This window comes from Sinohyriopsis cumingii, chromosome 8 (genome assembly GCF_028554795.1).
Source record: "Sinohyriopsis cumingii isolate HCF-2022 chromosome 8, ASM2855479v2, whole genome shotgun sequence".
Classification (NCBI taxonomy): domain Eukaryota; kingdom Metazoa; phylum Mollusca; class Bivalvia; order Unionida; family Unionidae; genus Sinohyriopsis; species Sinohyriopsis cumingii.
The window spans coordinates 85,988,529-86,001,537 of NC_142968.1; the positions used below are offsets into that span (position 1 = coordinate 85,988,529).

Sequence of the window (13,009 nt, forward strand, 5' to 3'; positions counted from 1 at the left end):
CCATCACGTTTTTCTTTGAGTAAGAATTTCCTGTCGCAAAGAAAGTCATATATGTAACTTAGCAGAGAATGACCATGTACAATGCCAACACGTTCTTGTATTCAGTCTCTATAACATTCAGGGCAAACAAAATCATTCCAGAATTACTCACTCCACAGATTATCCACAGATTAACATGTAATGATGTTTGTGTAACAAGAGACAATACCGCACTGACAAAACGTATATCAACATTGGTGTTATTAATTTACGAATGATGATGTTGTCCGTCGAATAATATGCTGTGACTTCTGTGAAATGTTGTACCAACTGCAAACCGTATGAATAACCCATACTTGAGGCACCACTTAGTGCGCGTGAGGTTTTCTTTAAACCGAACACTGCAATCTTTTTGCTTCCATTCAAGCCACTTTTGATCTCATCCGGGAGGAATTATGTTTGACATTCATTAAAATTGCACTAACTGTGGCCATAACCAAAACCCCATATCAATTACATTTTTGTACGAGTTGTCTTTGGGGCAATTCATTATGAACTAATCGTATGGTAATGTAAACCTACTTGTTCAGTTTATAACCTTGGTTACAACGTTCAATCATTTTCGATGCTGGCGTAGTTCATACTAGATCAGACATTTTGAGGAAGAGTGCAAGCATACAGTGGAAAATGGTGAAGTATGGCACTTACATTATTTGTTACATTTTAGGTCGATTCTATTTTCTCTTGCCAAAATCGGTAATCCCTAATCTTTGTATAGGATAAACAATTGGAGTCATTCGATAAGAAACGATCGTTACTTCCTTGGGATATTATGTGGCCTTCCATAATAATCTATCCATATTGTTTATGATTGCATTTTTAGCAGTCACTTTTCATGAATACCAAATGGCACAAAAAATTACCCGGTGTAACCAATATATCTGCTCTTCATGTTCGGATTTGGCTTTAAAACTCTGCATTGACTTTGTTGCAGCATTCGGTGAATGTAACATCTTTTATTGCTCTGCTTACTCAAACGTTTTATAAATAAATCGTAAGTTGTTTTAATAGTTGACAGCCTATGTCTTTTTCACTATCTTATTGTTTATTCAACTATCCAAGGATAAACGAGAAAATGTATAGATATTCGTAACATAAATTGTAACAAACAATACAATATTTTTATAATGTTTATTTTGATTCGGTTCTTATTTATCTCACGAATGTCATTTCATATAATCCAAACGAGGGCAAGCTTTGAAAGTAATGAAAATCAGCAAGACTTTCGGCCAGTGTTGTTTTGTGCTTAACGCCATTTCACAGCGCAAGAGAGAGTATTATAACTTCGGTAAATACCACCGACCTACGGAGAAGACTTGCTCTTTTAAGCATCAGCGGTATGAAAATTAACACAGGACAAAGAACTTAATATGAGTATCAAATAACGCTTTTATTATTTAAATATGATATGTCTGCACTCAGGTCATTCTTTCTTGTACGCCGAACATGAAATACGGTTCACCTGCAGAGAACACTTAAAGTCAGATGCAGGACGCACTACTGAAGAGGCGTTAGCTACATTTGTAAGTCTATTTGTGATCTCGATTTTTAACGTAGCGTTCCAGACATATTGCTACAATGTCTTCAGTGTGATTGTTTATTATAATGTTTAGCACTGGGATATCATGCTGCAAACATGTAGCATCATGCCCCAGCCAGTCACATTATCCTGATACCAGGCCAACCAGTCCTAATAGCAACCTGTTTAATGGCGAGCGCCTAGCGAATCATCTGCTAGTAATATTGTTATAAGTCGTTGGTATGACGCAGCCTGGGTTTGAACTCGCAATCTCCCGCATCCAAGGTAGACGCTCTAACCACTCAGAAACACAATAGACTAAGTATCTAAAAGGACAATTGCGCGGACCTAAAAGGAAGCTATCTCTCAAGTTTGTCACATAAAAAAACACATTAATCCATATGAACACACATTTTTCCATACTAAATTTTGCACAGTACTAACACACCATTTACGTTCATTCTAGAAGAATCAAATGTAACGTATATTAAAACTGAACTGAGTGATATATCAATATTTTTTACTTTGCTTACGTAGCTTTAATCCAAATCAATTCCATTTCTGTATTATTTGTCATTTATCTGTGACGCAATTGATTCTGAACAAATCGTATTGTACTCTAAACTTATCATGGTTATAACTTTCAATGACTTAAAATGCTGTTGCAATTGTTGCTAAATCTGAAATTCTGAGGAAGAAGTCACGAATACAGTAAACAATGAGCTGTTAGTAGCTGAAGTCAAGTTTTGTTTAAAAATCTTTCCATACTTACAGAAAAGTATAAAACTTCAATGTCAATATGTATGCAATATAATATTTTCTGTTTAACAACTTGTGTTGTGTGATCGAAGTTTATCCATTATTGATGGAAAGAATTGGGGCAACAAGTTTGATATCTTTTTGGTAAACAACACATTAATTATCTAATTATTTTTTCGTATTTTAAATGATTTGTACTTTAAGGTAAGCATGCTTACTTAGATTTGAGTTAATGATATTGGTATTCCCCTTTTGGACAAATGCATTGTCTAACGAATGTTTACATGATATTTATTAAATGAGACTAGACCTTGTAAGGACTTGGAATGTTTTGGAAATGAATTTGGTTTGGAAATGCCCCTAATCCTGATTATGTTATTGCGTTGTAACATTTTATATAAAAGTATTCATACACATAATTACTCATTCATATCTTATCATCAGATAAGTGGAATCAGCTATGCTCCTTTTGAGAGGAATTATTATTAAACGTTTCCCTTGGAATTACATAATGTCTGTTGATATAGTACTAAAAAACTAGTTTTGAATACGGTGAATTCATTCAAAAGCAGTTTGAAATTATGTCTTTGTCATACATCAAGACTGTTGGCACATTATCACATTTAAGGCGATTAACACATCAGGACATTCATTATTGGAATTCAATTAGAACACCAATTTAATTAGTTTGGAGCTATTTTGGATTTAAATCATGATTATGTGTGTCCCATTTTATATTTTAATTTTATATTCTAGAGAATAATAATATTTATTGAATTTCGCAAAACTTGTTTTTCACTCTTTTTCTGTTACGTAGGTTATGACTATAGTGTCATAAAAATAAGTAAGTTGATCCCATTTTTCCTTGCTAAATATTTTACAGTCATTCAATATGAAATATCAACGCCTCTGTGTGATATTGTGCTGCATTTCACAAGTATTCTACCTTCATGACTGCTTTGTTTGCATTCCCTTTATGTCCTAACACGATAGTTGTGATCAATTTATATGTTCTTCGCTTTTACACAAATTCAAAATTCCATGAATACATAATAACATTTCATATAGAAACGGGGGCATATTCTAAATTATACTTGTTGATATCTTTATCTTTTAGCGATGGATTAATTTTAGACGCCGAGTTCGCAGAATCGATTAAGATCTCCCGCGAAGATGCAAATGTGTCCGATTTAAATAATAATGATAATAAAAATAATAATAAAAATAATAATAATAATAGTAATAATAATAATAATAATAATAATAATAATAACAATAATAATAATAATAATAATAATAATAATAATAATAATAATAATAATAATAGTGCAGAACGAATTTCTACGACAGATTGTCACTAATACAACACCGTGGAAAACCACGATAATATCAGTAAGCTCAACCAGTTCTCAATGTAATGTCAACTTTCCAACTGCAATTCCAGTAAAAGAAAAAGGTCTTGCACAAATATGAATGTATCAAAGTTGGATAAATATCATCAAATCATAATCATTTTTTGGATTACCAGCAAATAATCAGCTTGTATCTCCAAATTAAATTAAACCAGATGGAACTCCGGATTGGCAGGTTTTCGGCGTACCTGCAGGTAATTATCAAATTGATCATTGATGAATTACAGTGCAGAATACAATCTATAACATAAAGAGAGTCGATAATAACTATCACCGTTCACGAACTAACTTCACTGACCGAGTTAGAATTAAATTCACCAGATTACGTCGTTGATATTTATGAATCATCGATCAGGTCAGTGTTAAGGTGGAATCTGATAGCACCTGTTTTTCAAAGTCATCTAGAACCCCAAAGTTAAATGAATTTCTTACGAATAAAAATAAGATATAACAACTCCAAAATATCGAAATATTTTTTCCGTGGAATGGAACTGATGGTGTATATATTATTTATGCCTCTCGTGATGAGTTAAGATATGTGGACGTTTATAAAATGTATTCCGATCACATTAATTCTGAGATCAATCAATCAATCAACAAATTACGAAACTTATTTAAACACGCTGTTTCTTTCCCCCGCCCTAGAAAACCATTTATCAATCATTATAAAAAGAAACAGAAGAAGAGTATAAAGGACCAGATAATTTTACATTCGTAGTACCAAAATGTAATAAAGAGGAACTTAAAAACATATCGATGAAAAGTTCCCTAAAATTGTCAAGTCATGGAATAAATACCCCCACTAACATCTCTTCCCAAACATAGCAATGATCCGTACAAAGGCGGCAGACATAATTCACCAGGAATTGTAAATATAACTTCAACAATCGTAGTTAATCTTGCATGTGATGCAATGGATAGCAGATATCAAATAGATCTTGAAAAATCAAATCAAACTCAACAAGTATATATTTTATGCATATTTATACCGCACGTACCTCCTAGATATTTAAATGTACAAGAACCTATAAATCATGTTTACCTGCGGTGTCACAATATGTTATTATCTCAATAAGTTTCAAAATTACTGACCAATCCGGACACATAATTGATTTACGTGGAAAATTTCTGAATATAAATTTATATGTAAGATCGTAGGAATTTTCTGAAAGTTACAGGATTATTTATTTATATCTGAAAAATTTAACAAAATATGAAAGATATTTCTGAATTTTAGTCTTTTTTTCTTAAATTATGTCAGGGGTTTCCGTCTATTTAAGTCGATTTGTCAAACACAATCAGTCAAATTCCAAATTATCTTCATGTGTAAACCTCCGGGGTTCTCTAATTGATTTTGGTATTTTTCGATATATGTTCATTTTGTACATCTGCTTTGCTTGAGAATTTATCGATATATCCTACAATAATTTAGAGAATAGCGTGAGGTTTTACCCATCGTACATCTGCAATTTGACAGATTGTTTTGACAAATCGACTAAAGTCGGTGAAAGGAACTGTGAAATTTGACTACATTTCACTAAAATTTCGCATGTTCCTAAGACAATCAGATATATTTCAGTAAAAAAAGAAACCATTATAATCAGACAAAATTAAATCTGAAATTCAAGGATAAATATTATAATCTGAACAAATATTTAACAATAAATATTACAGGTGTTATTATTCATTTTCATTTTCACTAGCGACAGGGACTCCAGCTGCCATAATTTCACGACCTGACATATACTTTCTTAAATGTCTTATACGAGTGTAAATAGTTTTTTATTTCGTATCCGTGAGCTAATTCTGATTCAAAATTTTCAAGCGCGCGTGAGAGATATACGAATTTGTTAACTTCTGTTTCTTTAACTGTGGCATAGGTTGTTGACATTGCATAATGAATTTGTACTCCGCTGGCAGTGTATGTCTATCTTCGAATTTACGCTGTAGTAATGATTCAAAATCATGAATAATTAATTCAGGATTAAGTTCATCAGATACTTTAATACCTTCATGTCTTAATATTTTAATTGCAGAAATAATAATTATAATATTTTCACAGTTCATTATATAATAAATACATAATTATAATAAAAACAGACTTACACAACACAATTTATATGTGAAATCCTAGATTGCCAAACGACGTTCTAGCAAAATTCCATCTTAGACCTAAGGACGGTACAGTACACAGTGCACATAGTATCATATTTACAGCATTATATTAAGGTATTTACAGCACTTTATACAATCTTATTTCTAAGTGCGACACATTAACATAATTAACTTAATTCTAATGACGGTTCAATATCAACTTAATTAACTTAATTCTATGGCTGGCACAATATTAACGTAATTAACTTAATTCTAAGGACTGCACAACACTAACTTAATTATATTTAACTCTTTAGACTGCAAAACACTAACTTAATTCTAGAGGCTGCAAACATACAATTGTATCTGCTTATAACTTAATTATATAGACGACACAATACATATACGGGGCTTTCTCTACGTTCAACCCTCTTTCCAAAATCAACCCGAGAGAGTGCAAAAGGACAGCCACCACGCGGTGAGTATGAGAGGGTGTGGTTGTCTTTTAGAATTTCGAGTAATTATGGGAGGACCCCAATGACAAAACGGGTCAAATGCTTTATAAGCTAACTAATAATTAGAAATCCAAAAGTAGCTCAAACAATTTGCCTGGTTCATTTGATGTCTGTTGTTCTTAATTATTTTGGCTGACAAAGTCTAGATGAAGCAAGAAACCTGAAAAATTTAGAAATATAAGGACAATATTTTTAAAAAAAAAGAAACAACCATAAAACATTATTCATTAATAAATAACAATTATTTTATACGATTACAGGCTCTTCCTTATCTAACAGAGTTATTCCCCTTCATAGTCAAGGATCACATCAATGGCAGTCATTGATGTTGAATTTCTCTGTCTTACAAATGAGTTATACTCTGAAGCAAGATATTTTTATAATGCTTTGAAAATACAGAATTGGTTATATTATTTGCAACACGATGGGGAGAAAACCAACCCCCAAAAGAATAATTTATAAGCGAATACTATTGTAAAATACAGGCGAAATAACTCTTTAACGGCAATGCGTATCCTTGACAGAGTTTTCTTCCTTCAACACCAGAATGATAAAATATCTGTTGTAACAATAAATAAGATGACAAAAATTAATAGTTACTAACAACTACTTATTACTCTACCCAAAGCTATCTCTGAACAATAATGAAATGTAATTTTTTGTTTATATTTCCTTGAAAACGCCGATCTGGTAATATTATCTTAGACATGTTTTACCGAACGCACTGAAATATCAAACTATTGTTAGCTGCGTTCATTGATTGAAATAGTACATCTTCGCCGGTTTATGTATTTACAGACTTAACAATCTTGCAATTTTTGAATGTTTACCAGTTTTTCCAAATCTGCTGTTCTGGTTTTGTGTAATGGCTTGCAAAGTACTTAAAGAGTTGTCTAGTTTCTGGTTATTAATATGATCGATCACCAAACCGTCTTCGAGTACTCTCCGAAAACATCCGTAGACGAACCCGTGACTGAAATAATGTTTATTTTCTTTAGTATTGATCATGATATAACCAGTATCAGTGACATTACCGACTGGCTTTTTGAATTGACAGGTCTGATAATACCATCACGAGATGCTTCATAATTCTTGATAATGGGATGTCTCACAAATGTTCGTGCGCCATTTATATATAATAGTATTTGTTTAAAGATTATTTCTCTTAATTATTATTTTTTAAATGTAGCTAGATAATCTTTCACATTTTTATAACCTGATCATAATCGGTGTTATTTTATTAATCATAATATCATTTCAGCTCACACACATTTCTAAAAGATCTACGACGTGAAAAAATATACAATTGCGCTGAATCAGTGAAGGATAAAGTAGCTACAATAAATGATGTTGCTAAGCTAGAAATAACACTAAAATTCCCAATAATAAACAATAACAGGAGCAGTATTATACGAATCGAAATATAAATCGAAAGGAGGCTCAGATAAATACCGTTGGTCACAATGCGCATGCTTGGCCTTATGTGATGACAATATTTCCACAAAATCGAACTGTTAAATTTATCACAGTGATGTGCTTGATTTTATTAACGAAATAAGTAAGAACGATCCTGTGTCAGTACGGTTATTTCAAAGTTCAGATGATGGAAATTATGATCAAATTATGCGGCCTAATGGAATATTTTGCTCTGAAATATACCCATGACCTTGAAGATGTCAGGGCTGAACAATTACTGAGTAATTGTTTTACTCTTCCATCTGTTGGGTCTCATTCTTCTAGAGAGAACAAATTCTTGGAAACCGACGCGATTTGATTTTCTAGATGATATAACATCAATTTGTGTCGAATACGGACGCGGTGGATTATAGAATACTGAATAATATTATAAGGATATTATTTCCGTTGATATGGTTCGATGTTATCTTCTTGGAATGGGGGAATGTTCGAAATATTTCAACATATTTGGATATCTAACTGATGAATTTATCAGAGTATCGATATATGAACATCTGCTAGATTTTGACTGGACTGGATTTACTTGTATCGAGTCATTAAGTTTGCCGAAGATCTCCATATGATTTTTTATGCCTGGTTTGGCAAACACTTTCAGCGCAAATGTTGGCACCAATAGTATTATTACGATATATGCTTGATGCAAAAATATTGATATCGTCTGTTATAAGTGAAGCAATTATATCATATAGTTCGCAGACACAAGTTTGGTTACCACAACAAAATAAATATTCTGATGATGAAAACCCTGACATGACCGATTTTGAGAAAAGAATCGCAAATGATCTTGGGAGAAAAATAATAGGGAAATTCACCCAAGGAGGATCATATGATTATACACGACATCGTACCAAATTAATTATAGATGATACGGAACTACATTTTATACGTGATGATGCAACGAAAAAATACGTTTATAAGTCGAAGTAATGTTAACTTATCGGACGGAATTAAATTAGGTACAATTATTAGTTACACTATTGGTGTGTCACCGCAGTTTATTCATTTAAGATCTTCAATGCTCGCGTACTTTTCGATAAATTTGTTATCGATGGTGACCAGATTTTCTAAATTTGCCGTTAGAGTCGCCACATATTCATTTTATGTCAGCAAGAATACAGGATTGATATAACAGATACATTTTTGCGCTGATGCATCATGGGGCAAATGGAGAAGAAAACAAGAAAAGATACATAGTTGTTCTGAATCTTCCAACATTGAAATCAAAAATATTTATTACAAAAATAATAAAATATCAAAGGTGGGGTCAGCACCATCTGTATGGATATGCACAAAATGAGAATCAAACTATCCATGAACCTCAGATGTGTACACTGTATAAATATCTTTGGATACAGGTTTCAATTAACAAATGTCAGCCATCCTCCACTGAAGCAAATCTATCATTACAATGTTAGTTTTAAAACGATAATAGCATGAAATTCAAACGTACGCTTCTGACAAGTCAATGATATCTCTGTAAATAACTAAAGATTTCGACAGCAAATTCCTTTCTTCGTGCTCGTTGGTTGCACAGGCTTGCAGAAATAACTATAAAGACAGAGAAATTTGTATGATACTTTGCCTTCACATTGAAGATAGGGTCCTACATGACAAGTGTGAAAGCACCGGTGGCCTGGTGGTTAGAGCGTCCGCGGGACATCGTGGGATCGATGCCGAGCCTAGTCATACCAAAGACTCACAAAAAATGGAAGTATCAACTGTCTCGCTCTGCGCTCAGCATTATGATAATAGTGTTAGGATTAGTGGGCCTGGTGTCAGGATAATGTGATTGGGTGGGACATCATAATACGTTTTCGGCATGATGTCCCAGTGCTAGACATTACTATATAATCTGTCATACTGCACACATCGTAGAGATATGACTGAACAGTTGTTAAAGCTACGCTAAAAATCCAAATCACACACACACACACACACACACACACACACAGAGAGAGAGAGGACAGGTGTAGTCCGCTGTAATAGAGACATAAATATTCATCTAATTGTTTACCTTCCTTTTCGTGAAATGCCAAAATCTATCTGCTCCTATTATATTTTACGGAATCATATGCGTTTCGCAAAGGTGCATTAGAATCCTATGTTATGAACAGAGTTCAGTTGGATTTAGGCTTTGCTCATAATTTAACTTCAAGAGATTTCAGGTAAATTATAGAGCACACTTAAATAATAGATATTTATTTCAGTAAAAATAGGCTTTGATTTTATCACTTTTTGTGTCGTTTTAACCAATCATATTAATTTGCTAAGATAATTGACTATTGTGCCAACCACTAATAAAGAAGCTTATCGTGATGTCGAACTGCAACTGCAGATCCTTAATAATGAAACTGCATCATTAGGTATGGCAGTTGCATGCCATGACAATTCAGAAAACAAAATGAAGAATGTGTTTGTATTTTGTTTCCTTAATGCGACGAAAACTCCGACTATTCTTAATAAACAATGACAATATCAAATGAGATAAAGAAAACAGACAGATAGACCGAGAAAGGAAAAAGGAGAGATATATACAGGACTGACTATATAAACTGCTCTGATCGCCTTTTACCCTTGAGAAGAAGCAACTATTTCTGTCTGGGCATTGTAACGGAATTAATGGTCAGCACTTCAAAAGGATCTCCAATCCATCCGGACATATTGCAATACCTTAAAACAGAAAACATGGTACATGATCTATTCAAAATGACATGTACCTTGCAGATAAAGCAATCTAGCTGCTTGCAAATGACAAATCACAAAGAAACAAACATGATAAAAGAATTAATTTGCTACACAAAACTAATAATAACATTGTTTTTATTTTTAAAAATTAGACAAAATTGTTATAAAATTTACTATTGCATAGCCTTTTCAATTTGGAACACTTTGTTCTTTATATTCTTCTAATTAGTTTTATTTCGATGATTTCAAGTTGTTTCGTGGTATTTTTGCTAGTTTTATTTGACTTATATTCCTTGCATTTAAGATATAAACTTGATTCTTTGGAAAGCTATCATGATAAATGACATTTAGAATGTAATCTTTTTGTGAGATTTTGATGCGCTAGGGCGCATTTTTGTAGATTTATGTATGATTAACTCCATCAATACACAAATTGAATCAGCAATAATTGCATGCAGAATGTATTCTAACGTTTAATGCCGTGTAATGACATTCAAATATTTTCAAACTCAGTTACACATTTCAGGTATATTTTGTGAATGCAAGTGATGGTGCTGATAGTCACGTCGGTATTGGTAATTGAGATGCTAATACTTAAGACGATATAGATGATGATAATAGTGACGAAGTTAGTAGTAGCGTTGTTAACGACGGTGATACTGCTTATAGCGCTGATAGTGAAGGTGATACTGGTAGTTGTGGGGATGATAGTGATTTGGTTTTAACATATTTATTTACAGAAGCCACAGTGGAAAGAACACCAAGTCAGATACAGAGGAATAAGTAAAAATCATTCGTCTATTTTGAGTTTTATCCTCATTAAAATATTACTTATTTATGTGTGATTTGGTTTCTGTGGTTAATGATGCAACACTTTTGCAAACATTGAAACATAATAATGAGATATTACAATAAATTATAATGCTATATTGTTATAATGTTCCACAACAAACGTATACGGCTAAATATTTCACTATATACATTCTAATAAACAAACGTGAAGGACAAAGTTGTATAAACATGATGACATTGATAGAGGGGGAGAATAAATTACCTTAAACTTTATCTAGGCTTGTATATTTATAATATACCTATACGCACTGGAGATAGAATACCCTAAAGTGAAGGCATATTATAGATCAGGAAAAGCTCATGGTTGTAATTATGTACTATTCAGTCACCTTTAACATAAACACGTTGACCTCAACTGATTGCGAAGGATTGCCTATTAATATGGTGTAATGTTCCTATTGCTCGGTTTCTTAGAGCAACCTGTTTTGCACTAAAAGACAGTCTCTTCAGGTTTCTGGACCACGTCATGAACATCTATTGCTAGATGACAAATGATTTTTGTAAAGAAGGTAATGGTAGCTGTAGCCATAATAGTGACTATGAAGTCGTAGTCTTTGATAATATTGGTTGATTAAGCTATAGATTATTAATTAGAAGTTAATAACTATTTTGCACAATTCTATGCTATTAAACTATTCTTAATGTCAACAAGTATTAGAAAATCCTTCTTTTCCCACACACATAGGCCTATGACAAACAAAGCTGAATAGGGCTCGATTTCAGTTGCTTCCACACCCTATATTGTTCAGCACACTACATATTGTTATTTTCAGGTGTGGTTTTTATACAAGAAGGATAACGACGCAGTTCGTTGGGCAGGGCATGTTAGTCGATGGTGATATTAATAATATGAAAACAAATGTTTATTTTCAAGAATATAGATATGATCGATCCCGCCACCAACAGGGACTAAGACTGTCAAATATTAAAACAATTCTCACCATTTGACTCTTTTTATTTTTCATTAGGTCCCAAAATGGTTATGTCATATTGATGAATAACAAATGAAAGAGATTGGATCAAATTAATGACATCGTATTAATCTTATTACAACCTGATTATTATTAATCTTAAATAATCAGCATATAACAGAAAGGCATATTTAAATAAAGGCTTGAAAAGGGAAAATGCAGATGCACAAGAATAGGCATGTAGCACAACATTGTGACACATTTTATTATTAGTTTGGTTAGTGGGGTAAAAAAAATGTAAATATGTCCTTAATCAGTTAAAATTCCTTCAAAATTCTTACGTATCACTTCCTAAACAATTTCCATCAAAGAATCGCATGTCAGTCTGAATAAATATTATCAAATTTGTTTGTTCGCTTTCTCTATGATTATGTTTTGTATATCTGTATTTTGTAATTGACCTTTGTCCGAAAATCAACTTAAGGGTCTACCTGACTAGAGACATTCATTTTGTCAACAACATAATACATAGCCATCATCAAAATACTAGTTGCACATTAACACATTCGAGACTAGTGACCTATCAGCACGTTCAATTCACTGAAATTAATTTCAAACTCTAGTCATTTTAGGCTTGCGATAGAACTATTATTATTATTTTTGATTTAAATCACAATACTATAAGTTCGTTTCAAATTTTAACTTTGTATTCAAGGAACGAAATTAGTTGTTGAATTTTGCAACCCA

At 32.6% G+C, this 13,009-nt stretch overlaps 1 long non-coding RNA gene across 2 annotated transcripts in view; it reads left to right on the forward strand.

The window, feature by feature from the left end:
• LOC149794059 (uncharacterized) overlaps positions 1-13,009 on the forward strand; it is a 30,432-nt gene that overhangs the window by 14,970 nt on the left and 2,453 nt on the right. The window contains exon 4 of one of the 2 annotated variants that reach the window (XR_016422944.1): positions 11,240-11,282. The exons of the other annotated variant lie outside the window; for it this stretch is intronic. This is a non-coding gene — a long non-coding RNA (uncharacterized LOC149794059). The remainder of the gene's footprint in view (positions 1-11,239; positions 11,283-13,009) is intronic. 2 annotated transcript variants of the gene reach the window in all.